Genomic DNA, 13,145 nt, shown 5'->3' with positions numbered 1-13,145 from the left:
CTGTCTAGCATCAATTTTACTATTTTATCACAGAGTTTCAGGAAGGTGATTGGCCATAATAGCTCCTAGCCCAATGATGGGACCAAAAAAAAAATGACAAGCTAGAGATAAATGCTATTTTCTATTAATGATTACACAGCCATGATTCTTTGTATTAAGACACAAAGCACTTGTCAATATTCTGGAAAGTAGACAAGGGAGGGACTAGCAAGGTTTCATAAATCACCCAGATTCTGTCTGCCAAAAGGTGGCCCAGCTGAGCCTGATCTTTTGTCACTTGTCCAGAGACATGCAGAGTAATGAGACATTCTCAGTTTAGAACAACCATGTGTGTATAAACTGTAAACTAACCTGGCAGATACATGGATTTATACTTAGGGTCAAAATTGTAACAGCATAATTTCATAACAGCTAGCAATTTACTTTTCCTGCTGAAAAGGAAAAAAAAAAGTCTTTGCTCCTTGATTTCTTTGTGCTTGTCAGAAAACCCAGTTGTAGATTTCAGTTGTGAGTGGAGAATGGAATTCTCTTAGTTCACTCCAATTTTCAGGGCATCACAAAAGAAGGAAAAGCTTTTCAGTCATTTGGAAATTGTAATAAGTGGAACTCTGTGCCTGGATATTTGCAGGGGACCTGAGCAATTAAGGCTCTTTGATGTGTTTTGAAAAGAGAGACTCCTCACAAGCTGTCTCCCACTGAAACTGACAGTCAGCAGGGGCACTGGGAGGCATGCCTTGCTCTTCTTGCTCAAGGAGGTAAGACCCAGTTTCTCCCACATAGTCCTTCTCTGGGAATCACACACCAAGGCTTCTGTGGGCTTCAGCAGCATTGTTTATCTTTGACTTCCTCCTCTTGGTGTGTCTTCTGTGTTCAAAGCATGACAGTTCCTCTGGAGTAGGCAGCTTGGTTTAAAAAGAAGCACACAGTGGATTTAGGAAATGAAACACCTGGGTAGGATGCCATCTGCAGGCTGTGTTCTTGTAAAAGTCATTATCACCAGCCCCTCATTTTTCATCCATGAACCGGAAATGAAGTCTTCCACACAGGACCATGGGTAGAGTGTGACAATACAAGTGAATGTACTTGTACGAAAAACCCACATCATCATTTACTTCTTCTCTTTCATAAGTCTGATACAGGGGCTTCATAGCCTGTACTCTTGAATTCATGATCCTCTTGCCTCTATCTGTAGAGTGATGATGGGGTTACAGGTGTGTGCCCTATCTAGACCTATCATTTTCTTACATTTATGGCTCTATTAAAATAATGTGGGACAAGATGCTCTGTTAGGCTATAGCCTACATGATCAATTCTGCTGAAAGACTCATAACTGACCTTATGGGTAGAGTACCAGAAGCATAGAAGTTCAATAAAACATGGCTTTCTTCCATTTCCCTATAATTTAGTGTACTCTGCTAAGAAGTCAATGTTATTCATTCATAGACCCTCCACTTGATTTTATGTCTTTAGATGTGGATCCACTTGATTTTCATCTTAAGACCTGGATCCACAACATCACATATACAATAAGACTGTTAACTTTTTTTTTTTTTTTTGGTTTTTCAAGACAGGGTTTCTCTGCAGCTTTGGAGCCTGTCCTGGACTAGCTCTGTAGACCAGGCTGGCCTGGAACTCACAGAGATCCACCTGCCTCTGCCTCCCGAGTGCTGGGATTACAGGCGTGTGCCACCACTGCCCGGCTATTTAAATTTGAATAATTTCTTGAAATATTTTTGGCTACTTTCTTTGGATTTATAACAGAATGAATTATTTAAAAGTTTTATGTCTTTAATAGATATTTGTGGAGTCAATGTCATTGTAAATTCACTTATTGGATTCTAAGTTGTTCCCAGGAGGGTTGGGGAATCACTAGTTGTGGCAGTCAACTTGATCGTGAAATAGACCCAGAAGATCAGTGAAGTATGCCTCTGGGGTTATCACTGAAGGTATTTCAGAGAGGATTGTCTAAAGGGCATCATCAGGGTCTGTCCTAAACGTAAGTGACACCATTTCACTGTTCCTTGGGGGATTAAAAGGGAGAAGGAGAATCTGGAGAACATAGAGACTCTTTCTTTCCACCTCTGCTGCACAGGTGTGAAGTACTCTGCTTTGCTGCATCATCCTGCCAATGATGGACTGACTCCTTTAGATCTGTGAGACAAAATAAACCTTTCTTCTCTTAACTCATTTTCCTCAGAGTTTTCATAGTGACAGGAAGCATGACTGGCACACTGCTCTTCATTTCTCTCCTCCTTGTGGCTTGTCATTGGGTGGATGCTTGAAAGGCTTGCTGAACCACTGGGGGAAGGAGCCATGTAGTTCTGTTTTTTCCTCTCTCTATGAAATCCTCTGAGAGAACTTGTGAAATAGTTGCTTTGGAAGGCAGAAAGACAGACTGCTTATGTATACATGAAAAATAGAAGCAGAGAGGAGATGTGTGGAAGAATTTTAAAACAATGAAAATCATGTCCTATCATTCATGGAAAGTCACTATCATCTCTCTTTCCTGTTGTGTACTTCAGGGTTGTCCTGAAAAGGCAAAGTGAGAGGCTGAAGTTCCCTCAATGTTCGCTGATAGGTCAAGATAACACATAGACACACAGGGATGGAGATTAAGGCAGCAGAGGAGTAAATCTTTCTCCTTGGGCCCTCAATTCAGCCAGGCAGGCCATGGCTTGTCCTAGAATTCACTCACCAAGGGTGCCCTCTACACCATCCCTGATAGGTTGATATGCCTGGGCCACTACAAAGTGTGAGCTATTGGTGAAATTATTAAGGCCACTCCATGTAGTTAAAAGGGAGGTTTATTTTGTGGCATAACTAACAAATGAAGGAATAGGTAGGTTGTAGGGTCTGGAAAAGGTATGGCGCAGTCAGATGGTGTTCTCTGGTGAACTGTTCAGTCTACCTCCAGTGTCCAGGGTCCGTGCACCAAGAGATCCCTCTCATTCAGATCCTGGGTCTTCAGTGTCCTTTCTCAGCCCTGCCTTGTAGGCGTGACCATTACCGAAGCCTCAATGGGGGTTGGAACTTCCAAGCCAAGACTGGAATGGCTACTCACTACAGTGAGCAGACGTGAGTGAAGTTGGCAAAGGAATGTTTTTAGTGGTGGCTCCAAGAAGTGTGTGCAATGATCTCATATATGGATTAAATAGCATAATGAGCCAGGTGGTGGTGGTGCACGCCTTTAATCTCAGCACTCGAGAGACAGAGGTGGGTGCATCTCTGTGAGTTTGACTCTGTGGTCTACAAAGTGGGTCCAAGGATAGCCAGGGATACACAGAGAAACCCTGTATTGAAACAAACAAACAAACAAAAAACTAAAAAAATATATAATGAAGCTTCATCCATGGGTTGTCAGTCAACCTATCAGCCTTGTCCTGATTGAGGCAATGCCCAAGGCCCAAGGGCCTCTGAAACTTCTCTTTTACTTCTGGTAAATTAAAGAAATGGAGCTATAGATGCAAACTGTTTGCTGCAGTAATGTGTCTGGATCAGGCAAGTCTATGGCTGGTGTCCCTGCCAGGAAACACACGAGCTGGTGATGTTCTTATGTCTGTCTCCCCAGCTCCAACTGATGCAAAACAACTCAGAGGACTGATGTGCCAAGTCTCCCTCCTTTTCTCTCCAGTTTCCATTTTGGGTTTATGTGCTCTTGGCATGAGGGCTGCCCAGCTGTAGGCCCTGATTCTCAGGATCCCCATAGGGAAGCTGTGATGGTGGTTGTTTGGGTTGAAGAAGGGAAGTGGATAGCTTCCTGCACCTGCTCTGGTCCACACCAGGCGTTTCTTCCTTCACCAACTCCACTGCAGCTGAGGGGCAAATGCACTATTTTTATTCTATGGTAGTGGGGCAGTTGGATTAGGTCTTATGTTCAGGAGGAGACTCATAGTTAACAGCAGTGTTTTATCTTGAGAAGACACAGCCTGGCTCTCATTTCAAAACCAGTCATCTGTCGCATCTATCATACTGCGCTCCTCAAATCAAAAGGACTACATGAACTGACTACATGAGTCTGAATTTCTAAATTCCCAAAGTATGTGGTTTTGAGAACTTAATGTCTCTAATCTTTCTCTAAACCCCTGTGTTCTGTTTTATGGGATGAAGAAAGAAAGGATGATTCTGCATACATATATGCATATGTGTGTGTATGCATGCAAGCATGTATCTACTCATCTATTTATCTATGTTGTCTGTCTTCTAAATCTTAATTCTAATCCCCTTATGGTTTCTGACCCTTGTAAGTGTATACAAATCTTACAGTTTTCTAAAATCACATTTTTACAATGAGATGCTTATTATTTGGATATGTCAACACTCCTGTTCTCTAAACCATGTATATGTGCAAATTCGTGTGCATTAGCTTGTGCATTAGCCTGTGTGTGCATGTTTGTGTGCTATACACAAATATTTGGTTATTTATTCAATATAAAAATATATCTTATAGTAAACTAAAGAGGGAGATTTTGAATTAGAATAGGACTGTAATCTTGCAATTCCAAATTAAATAATAAAGGAAGTAGGCAGATAAGGTAAAGTACTAGACAGAAAAGATAAGAGTGAAATGAACTAGATTTATTTTGTCTTAAAAAGAAAACAGAAGTTCTGTCTACTGAAAATCCAATTTAGATGGAATGAAGACTCGTCACATCTAAATTGTGTCTTTCAAATGCCATTCCCAAGGGTTGGGGACTTCTTTGAGAAGTAGATGATTACAGGTATGGAACAGGAAACATTTTAGGTACTTCTGGAACAGCTTCTTATATCTGAAAGAAAAGAAGCTATCAAAAGCCATTGGGGTCATGTTTTAATGACTTAGGAACAATGAGAAGTTGCAGGAAATTTTAGCATCAAAGAAATATTGAAATACATCATATGTGTTAAAAAATCCTTGTGTTAATAATGATATTTTAAAACAAAATATTCACTATATCCTTTGGACAATTCTAGAGCATCTATTAGTGAGAAACTTGGAAATAAAGGTAAAGATGAAACATCTTGTTTTTCGTAGACAAGCTATTCCTTGAGACAACCAAATAGTTGAATGGAAACATTCTTCTTAAAAGCATGCCTTATAGCAAATTAAGGAAGGGAATTTGAATTAGAAAAGAGCTATAATCTTTGAATTCCAAATTAATCTATAAAGTCAATGGCAGGTGTTGTGACTGCTATCCTAGCATTTGGGAAGCTGAGCCACAAGTTGGGACCAGCATGAGCTGTATGATGAGTTCCAGGTTAGTCGGTTCTACAGAGTGAAACCTTGTATGAAGAAACGAAATAAGCAAATATAAGATGATGACCAATTTCTTAGGTGAAATCCCGTGGGGAGTTCCATGAAGAGTTGTTGATTTGTTTGATCCCATGGAAATCCATCATATTAACAGAGGCAATCCTATATGAAAGAAAAAGGAGCTCAAATGTAATCCAGCTGTTGAATTGACCCCACAGTTTTCAGAAAATGTGAGAGACAGAACACAATCCTGGGTTTACATATGAGTACACTTTAAAAAGTATATAATATGGGAAATTCTAGCAAAATAGTTATATATTACTTCAACAAATATTTTATAAAGAAAAACAGAGGAGTCTAGGGAAGCACCTATAGATCTAAGGAGACTAAGAGACATGTTAACCACTACAATAAAACAAATGGGCTCTGATCAGAATGGATTTTTTTTTTTTTTTTTTTTTTTTTGGTTTTTTGAGACAGGGTTTCTCTGTGTAGCTTTGTGCTTTTCCTGGAACTCACTTGGTAGCCCTGGCTGGCCTCAAACTCACAGAGATCCACCTATCTCTGCCTCCTGAGTGCTGGGATTAAAGGCATGTGCCACCACCGCCCAGCCAGAATGGATATGGATATTTTATAACACCAGGAAGTTAGTGTTAGTTTTTTTTTAGACATCTAACAGTATTATGGAATTGTGTGTGTACTTTGCAGAGAGAGTCTCTCTGCTCTGTGATATAGTCACTGATAAATGGCTCATGAGCCAGTCAATAATCTCTCACTGATGGGAAAAAGATTCAAGAACCATCACAAGCACAGAAAACAAAAGTACAATTATTTTCCATTTATTACCTTAGCTTTATTGATATATAATTTATATGCTAGACAATTCACCATTTTAAGTATAGTATATTTCGAGGCACTTTGTTATTACATTCATAGAAATGTAAAGCATCCACTGGTTTCTAATTTTAGAACTTTTTTTTAAATCACCAAAAGGAAAATCTATATCTATTTAGTATCCCTCCTCATTCATCCCTGTCAACCCTCTGCCATGTCAACCACCATCAACTAATTATAAATATTTTCTTTAAATAGATACATACTATGATACTTATAAATTAATCAGAATGCCCAGGATGTTGATAGACTTGTTGGATTAAGGAATAGGAAGAAAAAGAATGAAACAAGGTTCACCATGCACTGATAACAGTTGAGAGCCAGAAACAGATGTGTGGGATCCTATGGTATTAATCTTTCAACCCTCGTTCATGTTTGCATTTCTCCCAATTAATAAATAACTTTAAAATGAAACAAGAGCACATGTATCTCCATACCCTCTCTTTAGGGATTGTTATAAATTCTGTGTTCTCCCTTGAGCTTTCTTGTTCCTTTGTGCCAATTTTGGGCATTCGCAAGCAATGCATATTCATGTAGGCTATAAAATTTGGTAGTCCAAATGGACAGACTCTAATTCTCAGTTTCCTATTGCTCTAAATTATTTCTGTGTTATTATTATTATTATTATTGCTATTATTGTTGTTGTTAAAAGCCAGAAGTTAGTCTTCAGTTTCATCTCAGGTCTTGCCCTACTGAAAATAACCTCACACACTTCCAAAAATTTATAGCCATTTATGAGACACCTGTCCACTTGGCCCTAGATAAACAAGCATTCAACTTGATTTTTTGATAATTCATTATTTTATATTCCTTTGCATATAGGCAAATAAGAATAACAAAAACAAACAGACACAAAACAAAACAGTACTTAGACATTATGCAATTTTGAAAAAAACAAGTGAGACATTTTAAGAACAGTAAAGAAGATATGTTGTAGGAGACAATATATATGTTTCTGATATAATAATGTTAAGCTGTGTGGAATGAAAGATAAGTCTCTGTTCTTCCCCATGTCCCAGCCATATCTTTAAAAGGAAAATCATAAAGATTGAGAAAGAGGAAAATCATAAAGATTGAGGAAACTAGGCTGAACTATAATCAATCTCAGCCAGTGTGGAGGGCTTTAAAAGGAATAGCCACTTAGGAAAAGTGGATTAATTGTTTTCATGGTAGAGTGACCAACAGTCACCATTTTTCCAGAATTGAAGTCTCTTAGGATAAGATTTAAAGCTAAAGATGGAGGCCGCTGCACTGCCTCAGCAGTTAAGAACACTGGCTGCTTCTCCAGAGGGCCCAAGATGGGTGGGTCACAGCCACCTGCAACTCTGCTCCAGGTGATCTGATGCTCTCTTCTAGATTCTACAGGCACCCACATACATGTGCCTGTGCTCATGCATGCATGCTGTGCACACAAAGAATAACTGGTCACCCAATAGTGAGACCAAAGAAACATTCCTTCAGAAAAATACAGGCCTAGTAAAATGGGTGTAAACTGGAGGAAAATTTGTTACTATGGCAATGGGCATTATTTCTTATGCAATTAATAACCTTTTCCATACACAAAATTGGGTGGGAGATCATTTTACATTCAGAATTCTTAAACTTATAAAATCACCCTTCCTGGTTCTCTACATTAAAGCCAATATAATCCTAGAAAAACAATTTCCCAAAAACATTTGTCTAAGGCCTTGCAGTTTCCAGATAACAATTTCAATATTAAAATTCCCTTATAATCACCATTTTTGTTTTCTGAGAGAAGTAAGAACATTAAAATACCTAAAGTCAGTGGAAACAGCTTTCCTCTGAGTGGGTAAGCACTAACTTATAACACAACTTTGCCTGCTTCATATTGCATTTATTTTTAGGATTTCTCATTTTTAATTTAAGAAATTTTAAAATGGGGCTCTTGCTTTATACGAGCACAATGGAGTTATACATTGCTAGCTTATGCAAAAAGGAATGGTGGCTCATTTGCTCTTCTATCTAAAATTAACAGAGAGGGTCATTTTGTGTTTGTAGGACAGAGAGCAGACTCCTTCTTCCTTTCTATAAGAGTACAGAATGTCGGAAAGGGTCAGGTGTGATAGCACACATCTTTAATCTCAGCACTTGGGAGGCAGAGGCAGGTGTATTTCTATGAGTTCAAGGTCAGTCTGGTCTACATAGTGAGTTCTAAGATAGCCAGTACTCCATAGTGAGACTCTATCTCAAAACACCAAACCCCAAACCAAAACAAAACAAAACAAAAAGCATGTGTGTATGTGTGTGTGTGGGGAGGAGATTTGAACTTCAGAAACAGGAATTATGACTAACACAGAATCTGTAAATTTATGTAGTCCATGAAATGGGTTTATGGAGCTACCCTACTTTATTTAAAACTGGATTGGTATAAATGTGCATTATTCTTGTCAGACTTTCCATAGCATTCACTGGATTATGAAGAAGACTTTATCAAATAATTACAATTGGTGTTTTAGGCTGCTGAAGAAGAAAGATCAACAGTTTTGCCATCCACTAATATTTATGGGGGTAAATATTAAGAAAACAGTGGACCTGCACTACTGTCTCAGAGTGCTGAAGAGCAAAAGGGGAGATCAGCAAAAGGATGTTCTCCAACACAGCCTGGTTGTCACTGGTAGGAGCATTGATTACTGTCAAAAGGCTTTGGATTCAGGGCTGGGGGAACTAGAATCAGACCAAGGGATGTTATGGAACATTTAGCACTCTTGTGCCTCCTGTCAGCCATGGAGTTCATCCTGGTCATTCCTATGGGGCAGTCTCTCATTGCAGCATTTCTGGTGTTCAGGATGGATGGTTTAGCAGCCATCCCCCACCTTTCCTGCCCATGAGATGCCAATAGTCTTGATAAACAAACATACCTGTCAACATTTCTAAATATGCGTTGGAGGGCAAAGTCTCCTCCAACCGAGAGTAAATGTTGGAGCAGACTCATGAGAGCCAATGACTTGCTGCTTTGCACAGACCAAGCTGAAGGCAGCAGAAATTCTTCCTATGCTACACAAAATTGTCTCCAGCAAAATCTCGTCTTTGTTCTTCTCAGCAGCTGGGGTCTTGATTTCCCCAAGGTGACATATACAGCTGCATCTGTAGGAGTCAGTTGGTTATCTGTCTGTTCTGACAAGGCCCCTGGTGTGTTTGAGGGAGGTGCGTCTTTGACTCATCAAAGCACAGTGCATGCACAATTACATCTCTGCATTGTGCTTGCCAAAGCACAACAATCAGAACACTTTGATCCAAGGCTTGTTTTGTTCTGGTTGGTATCAGAAGTTCCTAACCTTAGATTGAGTGGGGAAATTGATTGTATATTCCATTTGCCACAAGCCTTCCCGCTTATACATCTATTCTTTTCATTTTCTTGGCCCACATCCACAGGCAGCAGTCATAGAATATTCTTTAAAGTGTTTTCCATTGTGACGAGGCTTTCCAGAGTAAATTTGGGAGGGGCAACTGCACTTTCAGCATCTCTACCTTGGAATGTCCAAATGAATAGGTCTACAGCTAGAGTCTGTTGAACTGCAGAAGAAGCCAAAATATTTGAGGGATCAAATGGAAAGGAATAGTATAGAAGTCCAGCATGTAAAACCATTAAGTCAGGAGAAAGGTTTCCCTGAACAGAAGCACTAAAAGCAGATTCTAAAATTGGGATATGGAGCCACTTTTATATGGGCAGGGGGGATGGAAGCAAGGAGAAGGCTCAGAATAGCAGCTGCTGTGAAGCAAGGTGGAACAAATACTTGCGAGTATAAGCTCCTAGCTGGGCATTGTACTCTGCATTCTCAGGAAGAATGTGTGGTGCAGGTTCTGCCATCTGGAAAGGAGGCAGAGAAGAGTTCAACTACTTGCTCAGCATCACACAACTGAGTGTAGAAGGGACAGAAGCAAAAGGGTTAGAATTCTGGCTGACTGATGCCAGAGCTGGGCTGTTAGTCATTGAAGTCTGTGCCACTCTGAGAAACACACTGTTGGGTATTGAGTAGATTGTTATAATGTAAAGGATCAGGAAAAGATGGGTGAGGAAATTATTTTACTATGCCCCCAGAGGTTAATTCATAGGAGAGAAAGAGGCCCATGATCAAAGCAACCTAAGCTTAGCCAACAGTTGTTGGCTTTCAAAATTCCAAAGGATGACACAGCTTAAAGGCCCAAACCTTTGTGTTCTGTTTATTGTTTAGCAGAGGATGCTTGAGTTTGGTGAGCAGCAAAATACCAAATACTGTATGATTTGAATAACAAACACTGATAGTTTCAGCATTTAGACTATACCTGGTTATGATAGGTTCATTTCCCTATGGGCAAACCTTTTCAGTCTTTTGAAATGAAATGTCCTACTTTGTCTCTCATACCAATTTTTGTCTTAAAGTGTACCACATCTTGTCTCTCATACCAATTTTTGTCTTAAGGTGTACCACATCTAAATTAAAATAGCACCCCAACTTTTTTAGTTACTGCTTGCATGGTATGCATGTCTTACTGCTTACATGATATGTATATTTTATGTGTCTAAGTGTTTTACCTACATGGATGTAAGTCCACCACAAGCATGTTCAGTGCCTGTGGAGGTGAGAAGAGGGCATCCCATCCCCTGCAACTGGAGTTAAAGATGGTTATGATCTGCCAAGTGGGTGCTGGAACTGGAAGCTAGGTACTCCACAAGTGCAGTGTGTGCTCTGAACTGCTGACCAATCTCTCCTTCCCCCTTTCCTCTAGTTTTTAATTATATGACTTATTTGTATATTTTCTTTATCTATTGAGCTTACCCTCATTGTCTTTTTTCCTTTCTTCTGTGTATGTGCTGAATTATACTTACTTTTGGAGTGTGAAGTTAATTAATATTCATATTATATTTCAGTAATTCATGTTGAGTTACCCCTATGATTGACAGACTCTACATGTCCATGTTTTATTGACAGTTGTTGAGTCTTAATAGTTTTCCATTGTCAAAATAATGGTCATTAATGACTCCAGAAATGGAGTGGGAAGTATACCCACTCCTATTTAGTGTGACACTGGTGTTACTTCTTTTCTAAAAGGTTTACTAAATTCACCAGTGAAACTCCCTGAATCTGAACTCCTTCCCATGCCAAGAATGCTTTCATTGGGGAGTGTCCTGCCTTGTGAGATGCTCAACTGTTTTAATCTGTCTTTTGACTCATGTCAGGCTTAGTAGGTTTCTTGTATGAGATGTGGTCATTTGACAGATTCATACATTTCAGTCAAGGTGTCAAATTCCTTGTCGTTGTACATTATTACATTTTTTATAATCCATATGTTGTTCTGTGGTTATCTTTGTAATTTCCTGGGAAATTCTATGATGTCTCACTTGATTTTTGTTATTTCTGACTTTCTTTTTGATCAATCACACTACAGGTTGATCACTTGTATTGATCTTTTAAAACGTTATGGTTGAAAAGTCTCCACAGTTTTATTGATTTTTCTTTCTTGTTTGCTTTTCATTTTATTGATTTAATACTTTTTATTACTTCTTTGTATTTTGGGGTTCAGTTTTTATTGTTCTATGTTCTCAGGGTGGATGTAAGGATTACAGATATTGGATATTTAAAGAATTGGTGATGCAAACATTCAGTGCTGTAAAATTTCCTCTGAGCACTGTTTTATTTGTATAACTTAAATTTTGATAGGGGGTATTTTCTAATCTCCTTTGTCAATTTCTTTTTGAAACACAGTCTATTTTGAAATATGTTGTTTTCTCAGATATTTGAGAATTTCCTAGTATTTTTTCATTTTATAATAGTTGGAGAGATGGATTGCATACTTTTTATCCTTTGAAATGCTTTGAGATTTCCTTTATGGTCCAGGCATGGTATATATTTAGTAGATTTTCCAAGTGCACTTGGAGTCTCTGAATTATGCTCTTGTTTGGTTACTGTGGTGTGTGTGTGTGAGTGAGAAATGTTCCCCATAGTCTTCAGTATTTGACCCCCAGTTGGTGGTACTGTTTGAGGAGATTTGGGTAGTGTAGCCTTGATTGAGGAAGTATATCAGTTAGGGTGGGATTTGAGATTAAAAACCTCACACTACTTCTAATTTGCTCTCTACTTTATGCTTGAATTTGAAGATGTGAGTGTTCAGCATCCTGTAGCTACTGCCATACCTACAATTTGCTACTATGCCTCCTGTGGGGATTCGAATGACAGTGGCCCCCATCAGCTCATATATTTGAATACTTGGTCTCTAGTTGGTGGAAATGTTTTGGAAGGATTAGGAAGTGTGGCCTTGTTAGAGGAGGTGTGTTACTGGAGGGTGGGCTTTGAGGTTTAAAACCTTTTAAAAAGCATATGGCATTTCTAGTTAGCTCTCTTTGTCTCTGACTTGTTGGTCAAGATATCTGCTCTCAGCCACTGCTCCCAATAATAGGTGATTGTCATGGACTCTAACCCTCTGAAACTGTAAGACCCAAATAAACCTTTTCTTCTAAAAGTTGCCTTGGTCACGATGTCTTGACAGCAGTATGAAAGAAACAAAGGCACCTCCCCACCATGATGGATGATCTTCCCTCTAGGACCACAAGCCAGAATAAATTCTTCCTTCTACAAGTTTCCTTGGTTATAGTGTCTTATCACAGGAACAGAAAAGTAACTCAAATAATTGTGTTGATGAATAAATTAAACCAAATTGTAGGTAAGTGTTATTAACTCTATAATCTCATTCTGTCTAATTTTTTTTAGCTACTAGGAGAGGAGAGTACATAATCATAATGGAAAATCTATTAATTTCTTCTTTCATATTTATCAGTTTTTATTTCATGTGTTTTGTAACCTATTAATTTCTCATATATTTTGAATTATTAGCATTTGATAAATTAGACCTCTTGTTAAGATAAAAATATCTTTTGTAGTTCAAGATCATTCTTGGCTACATAGTGAACACTAGTCTAGTCTGGGTTATATAACATCCTGTATCAAAAGAAAAACAAACAACCAAACATACAAAAAACAAACAAACAAACAAACCCAACTCCTTCTTTGTTACTAGAGCTAGT

Source organism: Onychomys torridus, chromosome 10 (assembly GCF_903995425.1).
Source record: "Onychomys torridus chromosome 10, mOncTor1.1, whole genome shotgun sequence".
NCBI classification, from domain to species: Eukaryota; Metazoa; Chordata; class Mammalia; order Rodentia; family Cricetidae; genus Onychomys; species Onychomys torridus.
The sequence above is the reverse complement of the archived record's forward strand: the minus strand, read 5'-3'. Positions refer to the sequence as shown.